The sequence below is a fragment of the Barbus barbus genome (genome assembly GCF_936440315.1).
Source record: "Barbus barbus genome assembly, chromosome: 50".
NCBI classification, from domain to species: domain Eukaryota; kingdom Metazoa; phylum Chordata; class Actinopteri; order Cypriniformes; family Cyprinidae; genus Barbus; species Barbus barbus.
This window is the reverse complement of record NC_136728.1, coordinates 13,540,418-13,558,138: the sequence shown is the minus strand read 5'-3', so window position 1 is coordinate 13,558,138 and position 17,721 is coordinate 13,540,418.

Here is a 17,721-nt window from a genome sequence, read left to right as displayed (position 1 = left end):
CTGAGCGTCTCTGAGCCTTAAAATATTGAAAATAATGCAAATATAAACTTTATGGACTAAAACGGTATCATTTGCATGAGTTTTACTAGCCTGAACGAATTTTTTTAATACCGTGCATAAATAAAAAAGACAACAGGAATGAAGGGCTTTTGTTGTTGTTGTTGTTTTATAGTGATAATGGGACGTCTCGCGTTACAAAACGAGATCCATCGAATGAATTCTTCAAAGCTCGTACTGTTGACAGAAAACCATCTGTTTACATTCCTGCCTCTGACAGAACCTTAAATATGCTTTTAATTAATGACGGGTTAAAGCTGTAAACCTCATGATGGACAATAATTACAAATTACACTACAAATTCGACAGATGTGACAAGGGGCCTTCGTCTGCAGGGAGAAAATAAAACGAAGAGCAATTTGACAGAAGTTGTGCTGAATTCATCTGGTGTCTTTGATTATCCAGGCAGGATTTGTTCTTCTTATCCGTCACGATTGTTTTCATATTTCTTTGACATCCATTGATTTGGAGGCAGCTGTAAGACTTTGTCACAAGAGAGAGGAGCAGTCACAACGCATTAGTCTGATGGCATAACTCGAACAGCGCGTGTCTTGGCTCCCATCTAAACGGATAAAAGGTATAATTAGTCCATTTATTTTAGTCAGTTACAAATCTGATACGGGATCATTTAAATTGTAGCCTATAGGCTACTTCATCACTTTTTACTACTGTAAAATATGATGATTTAGGCTGATATCCGCAATGAAACACGCACAAAACAACTTTGAATTTAAGAGTTCTGAGTTGTTGTTTTTTTATTAGTTCTCAAAACTCGTATTACTCTTATCAATAATGTGTAGCCTAGTGGCAGAAAAACACTGTTTATGAAAATTAATTTTATTTCCGGTTGTCAGTGCACTTGATGACTAAGTTGTTGATTTCTTTTTATAATTTTTGAGAGTGTAAAGTTGAAACCAACCTCAAATAATTGCACTGAAAAAAAAAAAGATTTGTATGTAGGCCATGTTAAAGATACGCATCAATGTGCAGCTACTTTAGAACTTTTTAAAGGATTTCAATCAAAAATAGTGAATCTTGACTTTAGTATTTGTAAATATTGTGTCAGTGCAGAACATTTCAATTCTTCTCATGCCTTTCAGACAACTATTGTTGTTTTGGGATGATATAAAGTCACCTTTTGTTATGGTAGCTTATATAAGAACCCCTGCTTAGTACAGAAGTGTAGTTTAGAACTTTACTTTAGATGTCTTATATTGTACTGATTAGGTTAGACTGGCATCAACAAACTTTAAAACAATTGCAATTCCCCCTATAAAGTTATTGCAGTTTTGTCTGTTGCATGCGGTGTTTGCTCTATAAAGTTGGCGGTGAATGATGTGTTTGAGAACATGCATATAGCAGTCTCTCGTGGACTCATTTGGCTGTAGACTGTACCGATGTTTCAGCCAGTGTGGGTTTATCCCCTGTAACAATGCTCGATCGCCCTCTAGCGGTTAATCTGCAACAGAAATGCAGAGGGGGAAAGAGAGAAATCACAGATGCGATTATAGCATGCATGCATAGGCTACTCAATGGATCAAACTTCAAGTCAACAGACGTGCACAAATAAAATAAAATAAAATGGCAGGTAAAAAAGGAGGAAAAAAGAAAACGGGTTGCCTTAACAATAATGCATGTTCAAACTTCAGCTGGTTCTTATGCAATGCTTTATGACGTTTAATGTATCCCTCTGCTTCCAACATAATATAATCTCTATGTAAAAATTCAAAAATTTAGCCTCTCTCACCCATGATAATGCTATATTGAAAAGGGGAGGGAAAAAAACAAGGCTATTGTAGGTGCTTGCACACGCTTTTGTAATTTGTATTTCTTGACATATGTATGAAGTCTGTTGACTTCTTCAATGGTTCAGGCGCTCGTGGTGCTGAACGGACAGCGACAAGTAGCCTAATAAAACAATAGCAACAGTAGGCTACGCTTCTTCAGCGCTTTCTGTTCCGTATCGGCCGTTCTCACTTTTTTTATAGATTTTCACGAGACAGATATTCTTACAGAAACTTTAGCGTTTTGTTAAACCATGTTAATTACTGAAAAATTTATTCTGGAAGTCGAAAAATTCTCCTTTAAAAGCTACTGTTAAAAGTCACGCGACACTTGTTCTGTGTTGCTCTTCAAGGAAGCCGGAATGTAACTTACAGTTTAAAGCTTTTTTTTTCTTTTTTTTTCATCACTTGAGTTTCGCAACTAATCCACGAAGTTTGCAGGCCTATTTTTTTTTGAACGCGCCCACAGTAAACACTGTGTGCTTCGGGACCTTTTGGATGGTAATGCCCAGTCAATTACATTTCTTTCGAGATCATTAAACACAAATCGGGCTTGTCTTTTAACAAGGCAGTCCCGTGTGTTAATGAGGGTCATGGAAGGTTAGAGTTACTTTTAATGGACGCTTTTCCCTCTGCAGCATCACTGTTCAGTGTGCTAGACAAAACTTTAAGAAAATACTTATTCCCTTTGATTCCCAAATGTTGATTTTGTTCACTTGGGCACATTAGTGTACATGGATTATTAATAATTTGAACCTTTTTGTAAATGTCCTCACAACATCAACACTAACAAGATTTAGAAGAAGAAGAAACATCATTTATATTTATTTTTTATAATATTCATTTGATATTTTACACAATATTTTAATATTGATGATCTCCTTCACACATAAAATTGCATTTTAACACTTTTTTTTCATGTTGAACTTGAAGGTGAGCCACCCTGTTGTCAATACACTTCACCAGTCATCAGCTGCCATGTAACTAGAATGCAATTTCTCCTCGATTCCGACATGAGAGCAGTGCACCGGTCTATGGTGAGTGAAAGAATTGCAATGTCTAAGTCATGTTTCATGTTCAAGGCCCGGTAAATTACAAAGAGCGAGCAATTGATTTCTGGATTCGTTTCATGATTCATTGCGTTGCATTAATTCTGTAGGATGACATGCATGAAATATGTTGTTGTCTCAATACTGATGAGGAGCCGAGCTCAAAGTGATACCAGATCTGATGTGCTTTTAAGAGTAATTGGTTAGAAAATGGTTACACGTTATAGGAACGATAGAATTACAGAAGACATTTGTCTTGTTGTTGATTTCACCTCTAATATACAAAGCAAAATGCATCTGTTTATCAATAATTTATCATCAGTCATTCAAAGTACAACTTTGGCCATTATAGCTGTTCCTGCAACCCAAAGTATTACATTTAGATTATTTTATGGTAGATTACAGATTTTCTGCACTGATTAAAAAAAAAAGACTTTGATTTTGTGTCAAGCTAGCATAAGTCAGAGATCTTCTCTACTAAATGAGGTGCTCCACGCTTGGCTAATGATGCTTAATGAAGTATTCCAGAAAGCGAAATTATCATTCAAAAACGTGGCAGCAAGAGGCAAACAATCTGAAGGGTTGTAACACTCAGCCACTCAACAGCCCAAAGAACAAAAGTATCATGCTGAAAATTAAACTAATGATGAAAAAATGTGCATTAATTTTGCATTTGAGGGGACATGGGAAATGTCAGGCATATTTAAAAGGTTAATCTTTAATTCAACCACTAATAAACACAGCAGGGGAAAAGGATCAATTAATCAAGTGTTCTTTCACTGGACATATTAAATATTCTTACGAATTAATAACTGTCTGCCCTGCAGTGTTTTCCCCCTAAATTAAGTAATTATCAGTCTTATCAGTGGATGAGGCTGAAATCGAAAAGGTTTGTGGACAGTACAGAAAGAGTTTGTAGTTATTTTGGCATTTGCTCTGAGAAATCTTGGCTGAAGGATGAACAATTGAGTGGAAATATTTGGTGTCGGATAATTATGTTGGATTGTGTTTTTGATGCAAATAAACTAATATGGCTAGAATAAATGGATCACTTACCCATCCTCGTGCATAATGCAAAAGAAGATGTTTTACCTATTTTTGGTCTTATGAAAGTCAATGGGGTCTAAAACAACAACACTGGGCCCCATTGACTTCCATTCTTTCATCTTCCTCTGTGTGCCAAAAAAAGTCATACAGGTTTGGAACGACGTGAGGGTGAGTAAATGATGACAGAATTTTCATTTTTGGATGAACAATCTCTTTATTCTGCTCATAGATGCTCAGAGAGCCAGCACTAATGTTCTACTACTACTTAGGAAATTGTCAGAACATGATGGATGTGGATCATCATGCTTTGCAGAAGGCTGGGGAGAAGTTTGCTGAAATTTAAAAAGCTGTAAGTTTAAACTAAACTTTAATGTTTTTTGCATTCATCAAATACTCTTTCCAGAAGCAACCAATTTAATATTGTCCTCCACTTTCTCAGCACTCAGTTTTCCACTCGAGCTGAGTCTATTTTGATGTATGAGTGGGAAAAGTTTGCTCTAGGTGACGGGCTAAGGTCATGCTTATGTTATTGAACTCAGTGCCAGGCACGTATGCAGGGAGTGAGAGAAGGACTTGGAACAAAAGCGGATTCACCCGCTAGGCAGCATATGCCTCCACACTGCCATTCCCTACAGGCCTACAGCACACATCCAGTCAGATCTGCCGCTCTATGCCCAAAATATAGCTCTCTGCTCCTGTTACCACATACTGCAGACCTCTCAGTATAAAGAACGTACTCCGTTGTGTAAGATATGAAAGGACAAACTGTTATTGCTGGCTCCCTATCTTCAAAGATTGAGGATTTTGGTAAGTCAGTGGGTCACTAAATGTGTCACTAGGCGAGTTAAAAATAAACTTATGGATTAAAGTGTTTTGTAGATATTTTGTCATATATTTATGAGTATGAAAGTAAGAATTTTAATATAAAAAGATGTTTAACTCCTAGTCATATAACAATGTAGTTAATATAATGTAATAAATGTTTAACAAATTTAACAAATTAATTTAAAATATGCTTCCTGCCCTGAAATGGTGGCCAGTGACGCGTTTATACACTCATTACGAGGCCGTTTTTCTTGTGGTTTAGTCTTCAGCAGAGTTTCCATGAAAGATATTCTGTCCATTGCTCTCTATGGTGTGACCTTAGGCACAATGGGGATCCCAATCTGCCCTAAGCACTTATTAATAACACAGAAATGTGATTATTCATGGTAGATGTCTTAGCTTGTGTAATCAATGAAGCATTGTCCTCAGTATGATGAAGATTTCTGTTAGGTAGAATAACCCTCACTTGAACTAATATTTTAGGGGGAGTCACAGCCTTTTTGTTTCAGCTGCTCATCCATTAACCCTCATGTTGTGCTCCAGTCATTCTGACCCAGAGAGTTCTTTTTTTCCTGAAAATGCTTTTTCATGTTTCTGCATTTGATTAAAACTTACTGACTTTGCTCACAAAGGTTATAAAAAAAAGGGGGGGGGGGGTAATTTTTGTACTTCTTGGGTTCCTTGTCAAAATGACCAGCCTACAAAAAAATGCTGATAGATTTTCCATTATGCTACATCATTACTAAATGTTGAATTCAATAATTGTATATGTTTATTTCAATGTTTATATTTATAAATATAAATACATAAATATTTATAAATATAAATATACACACATATTATGTAAACAAAACTTTTATTTTGTTTGCGATTTAATCAGAATTAATAATTTGACAGCAAACACACACACACACACACATACAGTATATATAAAACCTCCCTTTGGGGACATCCTCATTTTTAAAACTGGTAAAAAAAAAAAATGTAAATGAAGTTCTTTTAAAATTGTAAAAATGCTTGTGGAATGTCCCCATTTAGATGTGTGTGTGTGTGTGTGTGTGTGTTTTAACAAAATAATTAACCACTTATCAGGCCAGAATTTTAGGTTCATCCCTAGTTCCTACTGTACATACCTCTACACTTGCTTGCATAAATCAAGTTTTTGTCAGGCACAGCCACTGACCCTTCACCCGCTGCAAAAATAAACTAGGATTGTAGGTGTGCAAAGCCAAAGTGTGATCATGCTGAAAGCTTATGGGCTGTAGAAGGCCTTCTGGTTGGAGCATTATCAGCATATGGGACTTCTGATCCTATCACTCACATTTACCTCCAACACCAACTGTGCATCTGTTCCCGCCATGCTGCATATCCAACACGCTGCTCAGCCCTGCAAAGCCAGATGTGCTGGGGCTTAACCACACACACGTCTTATAAAAGTGGGCACAGAGTCCACCGAGTGGAACTTAAATGGTGAAGGAATGAAATCAATAGAAATTTAGATTGCAAATGGCTTGGCAGGATTTGTACTCGTGTTTTAAAGATAAAAAGCTTTGATTGGCCAGTGAACTGCATATAATTAGAGAGGAATTATTAATGAATGGTTGATTGGTATGAAAGCAGCTAATAATTGAAAGCAGCAGTTTGTCTTTTAATATTTTTGATTTCGAATCTTTTACTTCTGATTTACATTCCCTCTGCATGTGCTTGTTTTCTTAGCACTGTAACGCTCCATTGATCAGTGATCATGGGAGCCGAACAGCTGAGCGAGGACATGATGGTTTTGGGATAACGCATATGTTGCTCACACCCTGTTTGCCAGCTGCAGCCCTTTGTATCACTGCAAGCCCGACAACTCTTTACAGGTTCCTCTGTCAGGTAATAACTACCAGCCTCTCTGACTCTGCCTACAGCCGGCTGTGCGGCAAGATGGATTACCCTTTGATTTCTGCAACGTGGAGATGATTTCATTTGTTGATCTTGATGCTTTTCAGCACTCTAAATCTAATGATTTCACTTTTTCGAAGGAACTCAAGAGATTTGTTCCTGATGTGCTTTATTGCGGAGCCAGATTCATTATGGGTGGTAAACAGACAGGAGAACACACACACACACACACTCTCGTCAGCAGAAGATTCTGCTGAGCATATTGTGAGCCTTTGATACTTTTGCAAGCAGGTGTTCAAGGATGTATGCAAGTCGAAACGAGTTCAAACACAGCTATACTTTCACTTGCTGGTCTTGTATCTATGTACACACAATGTACTGGTAATTTTCTGACATTAATTTTACAGACATTTCCATTTAATCTAAAACATAATGCAGTGTAAAATTCAAAATAAAGGTAAAACAGCTGTAACAAAATGAAAAATTCCTTCATATTAATACTTAATACTGTGTGTGTACTCTGTATATTAATATGTATATATAAATATACGCACATACATAAATATTTAAGAAATGTATGTACTAGGCCTATATATTTATATACTATATAAATGGGAATATATGCATGTAAATATTTCTTTAATATATAAATATACACAGCACACACCCACATATAAATACAAATTTTATTCTGGATGTGATTAATCATAATCATAATGTAGAAAATGAAAACTGCATATTAATTTTGAGATTTGCTTATATAACATCAGTGTTACTAAATAATTAGTTTTTTAAAGATTAACTTTACGTGAGCATATGATGAAAGTAACATTCAGGTGAGGTTTATTCAGAACTGGATGAAGTATGAATCAGATATAAATCAGAATCAGATGTTTATGAAGTTCATTTTAATGTGAAAGTAGGGAAAATGCACAAGTAAAAATCTACTATCAACCAGTATTTATTAAATATTTTATTGAATCTGTTCAGTGATTTGTACCGAATATTAAATTGTTACACTAGCAGATGACAATTGACTTACTCAATCATACATATTAGGCTAAAAAAGACCTCTTGATTTAATTATCACCAAAATGTAATATGGCCTTCTTTAAAAGTCAGTCATATTAAATAATATAAAATACATTTGCAACCTACAACATATGGTACTAAACTCACAGAACAGTTATTTAATTCATCAAACAAAAGCATTTGACTTTTGCCTCAGATTTGTGCAGGATATGGTTTTATGAGTCTTGTGTTCTCACTTCAGCCAATAGCACAGTGCTCTTTTAATGAACAATTTTACATTCAGGCCACATTAAACCTCAAGACTCATTTTTCCTCAGCTATACAGCTACAATAGGATAATCAGTGTATTGTAGGAGTTGAGAGAGGTTAGTCAAATAAATTCTGAGCACGGTATAAACGAAGCCGCTCAAAACGGTTTAATCTCTTTTTCATGTGCTACATAATTCATTGAAATTAGAGATGAAACGCTATCATATGTTTATAAATACTCCAGCATTAGGATTTTACTTCCCCATAAATCTGCAGCCGACCACAGTCAAGAGCCGAGGAATAAAACCCCCAGTAGAACAATGATATATTCCCTTGCTGCCCATCGGGCCATTCATCCCGACACGTGCACACACTTCCTCAAACATTACTCCCTCCATTGATGCCCCTCATTTCAAATCTATTTCAATTTAAAGATGCTTGACATGCCAACAGCGGAAGAGTGACTAATGTTGGTTCGCTATACATCAGAGCATACATCAGAGTAAAGGACTCTCTGTCTTTCTCTCTCATCCTTGTCCTTAATTTCTCAGTCTCTCTTTCTGAGTTAAATGAGTGAGCGAGCGGCGGTCCGGGTTCAGCATGGTCACTGCCGAAACAGGGGAGTAATTACCAGATCAGCTCTGCTAAAAATGCAGGCAGGGTGTTCGGTGACCTATCATCCACTAATCTGCATAGTGAAGTATAGCTTCATAACTGTAAATTGCTGACTTAATTAAAAGCTGGGACCTTTCTGTCATTTAATTACAGGGAGAAAAGGTTATTGCTTAAACGCAATTTTCCAAATGCGATTTCTTAACAGTTATTAACGGCGTCGCTATCATTTATTGTTTCAGATTTTTCAATTTGGAAATGGCCGCCGCTGACAGAAGTAATGAGTCGGAGGGGGGAAAAACTCAATCTCGATAGCGCACACACGGCGGCCATTTGTTTCCCACAAGTGGAGCCGATAGGTGGGGGAAGCTTGGAAATGTCACAAGGAGGACGGGCCTTGATTACTGCAGTTTTTACTATAGTGATTAAACCAGAAGTGGAGTTTTGAAGAGAAGTTCATTAACATTTCTCAAATGAGCAGGACGGGCAGTGGTTAGAAACGTGGAAAGATAGCGAGGAGGAAACAGAGAGGAAAAGGGGCTTGTCATTTTTCTTCTTTAAAAAAAAAAAAAGTTTTACACTAAGAATTTTTTTTTTTTTATGAAAAACATTCATTTTACATTGAATGAGTCACATAGTATTCACTTTATCAGAATAAATTAAAAATAGCAAAGGAATTATTCCTACATTGTTATTGGTAATCTCGTATAGTCAAGACTTTTGACTTTTGGCATAAGTGCTCTCTGCAGTTTGTTCTAATCCAAAACTGCCCACCAAGAAAATGAGACTAACTTCCATGTAACTGACTTGTAAAGCAACCAATCAGTTTTTGTTTTTATGTGCTGTTTATGGGCAGGGTTGGTTATTCCACAATAATACACTGGAAAATAGGAAGAAATGTACTTAAATTATGGCATTGCAAACAATAAAATAACAGAACATTTGTATAGACTTGTGATCAGAATTTCTTCTTGATACCTGATGCTTCATCTATGCTGGTAGGTTTTAGTATAAAGTTCAAGTCATTGTGGCCAATGAAACATAAAATTTACTATTATAAAAAACGTTTTTGTGTGTGTTCCACTAAAGAAAGAACAGGTTCAAACAGGTTCAGTATGACATGAGGGTAAGACTTTTTTTATTTTTAAAATTAGGGTTGACTATCCCTATGATGTTAGCTTCTGAAAATATGGATCATGTCCACTTCTGTAAAGACTTGAAATTTAATTCAATGAGTTGGCTTTGCATACAACAAACCAGTCTTTTTTCTGTGCAGCAGTGGTCCACTTGCTTGAGTTCTTCACTGCAGTATCACATCAGGTGGAATGGCCCATCACCTACAGCTCATGGTTCATGTTTGCCCTCTGGCAGGTAAAACGTACTTGACCGGACCTAATTTATACCATCCAATAAACACGTCAACTCAGCATGTCCTTTTGACCTCCCCAGCACTACCCTACAGGCCCGATTACATGTTTTATGGCACAGATTATATTGAGTTCAGTCCATTTAATCAACATATGCGTCAAAAGGAACCGATCTGCTTTTTATTTGAAGATCTGGTTAGGGCCAGGTTAGGGCAACTCCAGTACCAATAACATTTGGATATATAAACTTTTACGAGCAATAAATTATGAATTATGAATCCAAGCATTGTAAAGCCGCTATGGGTATAATCATTCTTTTTAAGGTTGTTATTAGGTGACTTTGAAAGTGTTTTAGCATGTGTTGATATGCAATTATGTGCATTCATAGCTGTCGTGAAAGTCAACCACTGTATAAAGTTTCAGCTATTTCCATCAATTTTTTTTGTCGCTGTAGTTGAAAATAGGCTACTATTCTTGTGATCAATTCTAGTTTTTTTTTAGCTTTTCCAGTAATGAGCTGTTTTAAATAGCATTGGTTTCGCATCTTTTAAAGTGAGGAAAGAATAAAATGCTAAACCTAAATGGTTCTCTCTCTCTCTCACAAGTAGCACTGGAAAGTTCAAGTGTATTGGTTCAAAAACAGACCTCTCTTATATGCAGCGTTTGAAAGTTTGATTCATTCAAAAGAATTGGTTTGTTTTTAAATGGTTCTTTTTCTCTCAAATGTATCATGTCTGATGATTCTAGTTACTCAGTTCATCCTAAACAGACCTCTCTCATATCTAGCATTGGAAATTTTGATTCATTTTACAGAATTAGTTCGTCCTTACATGTTTATTTCTCCCGTATGTATCATGGGAAAGTCAGATTCATTCCATAAAATTGGCTCATTCTAAACAGACCTGTTTTATATGTAGTGTTAGAAAGTTCAGTTCATTCCAGAGAATTGTTTTGTCCTAAACAGACCTCTCTCATTTGTAGAATTGGAAAGTTTGATTCATTCCACAGAATCGGTTTGTCCTTACATGGTTACTTCTCTCATGTGTATCTTTGGAAAGTCGAATTCATTCCACAGAGTTGGTTCATCCCAAACAGATCTCACATAGTGTTGAAAACTTTGATTCATTCCACAGAATCGGTTTGTCCTTACATGGTTACTTCTCTCATGTGTATATTTGGAAAGTCTGATTCATTCCACAAAATCAGTTTGTCCTAAACAGACCTGTCTCATAGTTGAAAAGTTTGATTCATTCCACTGAATCAGTGCGCCATTATATGTTTGTTTCTCTGATATTCTCCATTAGTAAAAGTCATATTCATTCTTGTGAGTTTTGTTCATGTGAACAAACAGATTAAAAAACATTAACCAAGTTTTTGTCTTATTTTAGTATTCAGGTTTAATACGGTCATCTTAATTGAGTTTGATAGTTAATTCCCCCTTATTAATTTACTCTCAGCAAAAAATTGTATAATTGTAGCTAAATTATTATAGCTGAGAGGTCTGAGTGAGTGTCTAAATAAAGAAGTGAAACTCTTGTATACTTTCTTCACAGTAGCTCTTTTCGTGCATCTGCACTTTCAACAAAACCACTGGACATATGTTGCGTCCAAACGATTCCCAGCGTGAACCTGATCCTAAAGTGACACGAAAACACCACGCTGCTCCAAATAGAAGCCACTCTGCTCTCTAAACACAACTTTTCACTTAATTAAATCACTGATTTACAGTGTTCTCCTGTCTAGCGGAATCACAGTCTTTCCGCCCAGCCCCCCTCATCACCCCTCCCCGCTCTCACCCTGAAATATTCATGTTGAAAAGAAGACATTTATCCAGGCTGCTAACATCGTGTCATTGCTGCTATTGTCTGATGTCAACCTCTTAATTATAGCTTCTGATAGCGATACAGTATTTCCTTCATTTCTGTTCATCGCTCAGCCCCTGCTGTCCCCCCGCTAAAGGTGATTAGCGACATTTTATGTCATATCGTTCGTCTGTTTGACAGCCAGCGCAAGTGAACTGGATTAGATTGGACGGCCAAATGAGATAGGCCTGAATCAAATTAAAACAGCAGAGATTATACAGTCTTTTAATTACGCTAGCTGCGGTCAAACGAGGAATATTACCTCTATATCTTTCCTTTCTTATAACCTGATGTAAATTGACCATTTAAGTCTTCGTTCATTCATAAAGTAACATTTTCTGTGGCTTGAGGAATGTGCTGACACAAAATGAAGCAAAAGTGATCATATAAATGCCATGTTTTGTGAAATAACTAACTGGCTAAAACAAAAAACGCATAATATCTTTGTCAGACGGCTGAAATTATGTAACTAGTGATGTCTCTTTCTACAGGAAACCAGTCCTCTATGGCGTATGTTTTGAAGTGGTGACAGTCTTTCAAGATCCTTCATGATCCAGTGTCCCAATGGAACAACCTGTCAGCCCTAAACATGGAGAGTAAAGGGGAAACTTAACGATAAGGTGACCTTGATGATAGCGTGGCAGTCATCCGTGAAGAACCTTGTTCCACCCGGAGGAGATGAAGATATTTGGGTCCATGTACCTAAGCCCATTTAGGCACCGCTAGCATCGGCTCAAGCTAAAATAGAGGACTGTTTTCAGAGGATGTGATGGGCTTGCGTGAGACAGGTACTCCCAGAGTAGAAGAGGACACCCTGGGCAGGTTTAGTAAATATTTGTCTCAAATGAACTTTTCTTGCAGGAGTGAAAGACATTGTGGTGTTTTTTAAACATACAGGGTTAGCTAATGCTTGCTAGATTTTTCTGTCAGTTACAATATGGTTAGCTTAATGTGTATTTATCTGTATGTGTGGCTACAAGAAGATATTTTGATAAATGTTTATTCTGTTTAAGTCCATGAAATGAAGGTCAGTGGGGTCCAAAACAACAATGGACCTAATGAATTTCATTCTATGGACCAAAACAACTGAGCAAAATATCCTCTTTTGTAATCTACCAAGTTTTTACCAAATCTACCAGAAATAGATTAATTTGTTATTACCTGCCCAAAATGCTTTTGAATCCAGATTCCCTTGCATTGAAAAGTAGTACCAAAAAAGTCATACAGTTTTCAAATGACATGAGGGTGAGTAAATGTATTTAAGTATTTATTGAAGAGTATTGTACTTTGGCATGTAAACCTATTTTAAACACGGGGAAGGTGGTGAAGTGCAATAATTTGTCATTTTTCTCTTGAACTGTGTGTTAGTGGGGTTATATTTCACAGATATTTCACCTAGTCAGGGTCTGACGTTTTGGACTAATGCACTATGACTTCAGATTTCATAAAAACTGCAGAAACCTCTTTAGCATCTTAATTATTCATGCTGGTGAAAACATGTTACATAGAAAAGCAAGATTAGAGACAAAACAGCTCCCCTCGATTGAGCTGAAGTGTTGAAAAGACCAGAGTAAGTTCAGACAGATTCAAGTCAATGAAAGCGTGATCAGCATTAAATATTGATGCTATTTTGACAAGTCTGTAGTGTCTGGTTTGTGTACTGAAAGAAAGATGTCACAACGTTGTGTCGTTTGGACTAGGTGGTTTAAAGTGGGGAAAAAAAGAAGACCGTTAAGATTTAAGCTTGCTGTAACCTAAAGGAATGCAACATTACATTTATGTGCAATGTTTATATCAATATCTTGAAGGCCTTATGGAAACTATGAGATGAGGTCCCACCGACAAGTAGTGGCATCATTTATAAGCATTTGTATCAGAGGTGAAATATAATTTTTTTTGTTCTTTTATTCGATTTTTTTTTTATTTTTTGCCTTTTTTGAGATGAAATATTTTTAGTTCCTCTTCCAGGGTTTATGTCAATTATACTGAACAAATTGTGTAGAAATAATATTAATTTTGAAATTGCTAGTAAATTTGAGAAATAATCAGAAAGAACTGGCAAGTAACTGAAAAAGATTTAATTCAATAGACATAATAGTTTTTGTCCATACTATGGAAGTCAATGGGACGTTGAAACTCTTCTAAACCTTTAAACTCCTTCAAGTTGCAGCAGGAGGAAAATTAGCAGCTACTAATGGATTTAAAGAGCGTTTGAGTGAGTAAGATGCAAACAATCCTGTTTTAGCCTTTTCTTGTGTGCAGCATTAATGATTACTGCCGCTTCGGTCTGTTTTGAATCTCCAGTAGATAGATTGAGGACGGCGTGTCAAAGCACCCTCATCGCTTTATTCTCCCATCCACCTCCTATGTCTCCCAGTTCTGAGTTATTTCCTCCCTGCCACCTAATTAGGATTATCTTTAATTTGCAGGATTACAATTAATAGCTTACTGCAGGTAAGTGATTAAGAGTTACCTGGTAATGACCCCGGGAGGCTAACTACAGAAGGAGGAGAAATGATGACAGCTCCTGAAGCCCAGCGCGTCAGGCCACAATTTAAGATGGCCGGCCGATTTGGAACGCTCCCCATGAGCCAGCAACACAATGGAGGGGTACACTTTCCTGCTCTGTAATTAAGGTCCATTGAGTGAAATTACCTTCCGATAATTACCGGGTAGTTGTCAGCGTTTGTTATAGCGTGGTGAGGCTCTATCTTCTTCGCCAGGAGGATGGACTGGGTTGGGCCTGCTAGCCTTCACCTCATGTTGGTGTTCTCTTGAGAGGAGGGGCTGCTCGTGTCAGAAACGAGGAAATGAACGCTCAAGTAGCACGACAGAAATATCAGGCCTCATCTGGCATCCTGGAACTCTGACCTCATTGTGGAGATGATGGATTTTGAATTCATGTAATCATATTTTTTAATAAATATATTTTAATGTAAATATATATCAGTAGTATTTATATAAAATTGTAGTACTTATTAATATTTTGAATGAGCTTTTTTGTTTTTAGGTTTTATTTTTATTTTTTAATATTTCTATTTAGCTTTAATTATGATTAAAAAACCTGCAATTGTATATTATGAATATCGTTGGATCTTTGACAGATTGCTTTTGTTCCTCTTTTATAAGTCACTTTGGATAAACGTGTCTGCTAAATGCATAAAAAATCTATTACTTAGTTGTCAAGGAAATATTTCTAATGTTTATGTAATTTATATAATGTAATTTAAGTTTTCATTTGATATTTAAATTGTATTTTTTTATTTTGTATTTTCTCTCTCTTTTTTTTAGCTTTTAAAGTGAAGTGAAGTGACATACTGCCAAGTATGGTGACCCATACTCGGAATTTGTGCTCTGCATTTAACCCATCCAACGTGCACACACACAGCAGTGAACACACACACACTGCGAACACACCCGGAGCAGTGGGCAGCCTCGAACCCGCAACCTTTGGAATACGAGTCCGAATCTCTAACCATTAGGCCACGACTTCCCAAAGTTTAGGTAATTACAGCTTTACTGTAATTACCTAAAACTTTATAAAAGTGTCTGCTAAATTCTTAAATATAAATGTAAATGCATTTTTATATCAGTTTTATTATATATTATATATAATTCTATTGCTTTTAACTGTATTTCGTTAAACTTTAGTTGCCAAGGAAGTATTTCTATTTTTTATAAAATGTATTAAAAATGTTCATCTAATATTTATATTGTTTAATTTATATTATTCTAATTTTAAGTTTTTTTTTAAAGCTTTTTTTAACACACACGCACATAAAGTTGTATTCACAATCATATTCATATAATCATATTTTTAAATCCTAATGCTAACTCATATACATTATATATCTGGATAGCCTTGAACAATAAACTGAATAGCAGCAATAAGGGAGCCTCTTTTAAAATACGCAGCACTAAGTGTTAGCCATTGTGTCTTGTCTCTTTAGGTCCGGCAGACCCCTCAAAAAGGTACATGTGAGGTGCATGATGCCCCTGCTTGAGTGCCAGCCATCCAAATGACCAAAATGATGTTTTCATGCAGCACTGTACAGTAAGAGTTTCTTTCCTATGAATAATGCATAGTCAAAGTGCTTTCAGATGGGAATGTTTAGGCCCAAAGAGAGCCGACCTTTTAGGCAGGAAGAATCAGAAGAGGAAAGGTTAAAAACTCACGCTTAATTGAACCCAGCCAGAGTGGCACTAAATTTGGACAGCAGCGCGAGAGACCGTCTGTGATCACACACCTCATGTTCATACAGTACATACTGAAGCACTTAGATGGAAATTACATACACTACAAACTGTATTACGCTGTATACTGTGAATTATGTCAAATCAAGCATGTTCAGGTTATTTTTACATTATTTTATTTATTATTTATATAATAAGACCTGAAAACACTTAACAAATGCAATTAAATAAACTATATAATTACTTAGTTTATTAAAGTTCAAAAATAAATAAAAATGTGATTTTATTGCATGTTTTAAGTACATATATACTGTATGTGTATGTTATTAAAATAAAATGATATTTAATGATATTTCATCATTTTAATTGTTAAAGGTTCAAATTATTAGTGTGAAATTTAGTACAAAAATATTTCTGTTGATATGTTGGGCAAGATATTATTTGGGTCACAATGACTGATTTTCCTAAAAACTATATTGGGCTTTGTGTACATTTACATTTAAGCACAGACCATTGGCACTGTGGATAAAACGTGTGCGAGTTCATTTAATGACGCCTAAGGGCTGTGTTATTTCACTGTGTAATCCATTTGTGTTCGTTAGCAGGCCAGCAGTGTTAATTAGTACTAAAGGACTTCCTTCCACATCTCCACTGCGAGCATATGTACTTTGTCACATGTCATTGGCAGTGTGTGTGTGTATGTGTGAATCGCAGAGGTCTTCCACAGTTCACCATACGCTTATCTTTTACACCGGCCCTCTCAGTTTAAGATGAGTATCTAATTATTCAGGCGAGGCTAATTTAATGGCTGCGGACAGGTCTTATGCGAACGTCTATGTAAATTATGTGCCTCCAATAAAAATTACAGAGTCGGTCTGAGAAGCGAGATAATGTAATAAATTATGTTTTAATTTGAATATTAATATTTGAATGTGGCAGCTTCCATATCGGCCGGTTTCTGGTATAATCAGGATATGGGGATAATTTTGTTGATGGGACTTTAAAGCTCAGAGAGAGGATGATGAGGGAACGAGTGATGTAGAAAGAGAGGTAGAGGGGTGGAGGGTGTAATATTGCCAGGAATGTGCTGGCACAGTCAAGGTCAATTGACTAAATAGGAAAAAAAGCGAGAGAAAGTCCTTACAAAGCATTTTCTGGGGGAGGCATGAACGAAACTGTTTACACACATTGATAACTAAGGTGTTTTAATTATAGCTTGGCCATGTGGTCACATTAAAAGCACATTTCAGAGATTTGAATTCATGAATAAGAGAAAACTGCAGTTCGGTGCAAAAATTAGTATGGAGACTGAATTGGCCAGAAAGCACTTTAACTTTTTATTAGTTTATTTGTGATTTAAATAGTCTGTACCACTTTGATTTTTAAATGTATATAAAATAACAAACAAATCCATGTAAAGGAATATTTCACCCAAAAATGAAAATTCTGTCATTAGTTACTCACCCTCATGTCGTTCCAAACCCGTAAGACCTTCGTTCATCTTCAGAACACAAATTAAGATATGTTTTATGAAATCCGAGAGCTTTCTGACCCTCCATAGACAGCAACGAAACTACCATGTTCAAGGCTCAGAAAGGTAGTTAGGACATTGTTAAAATAGTCCATGTGACATCAGTGGTTCAACCGTAATGTTTGCGCACACAAAAAAACACCTTTATGGGACTAGAATGTAGTAGTTTCTTGCTGTCTATGGAGGGTCAGAAAGCTCTCAGATTTCATAAAAAATAGCTTACTTTGT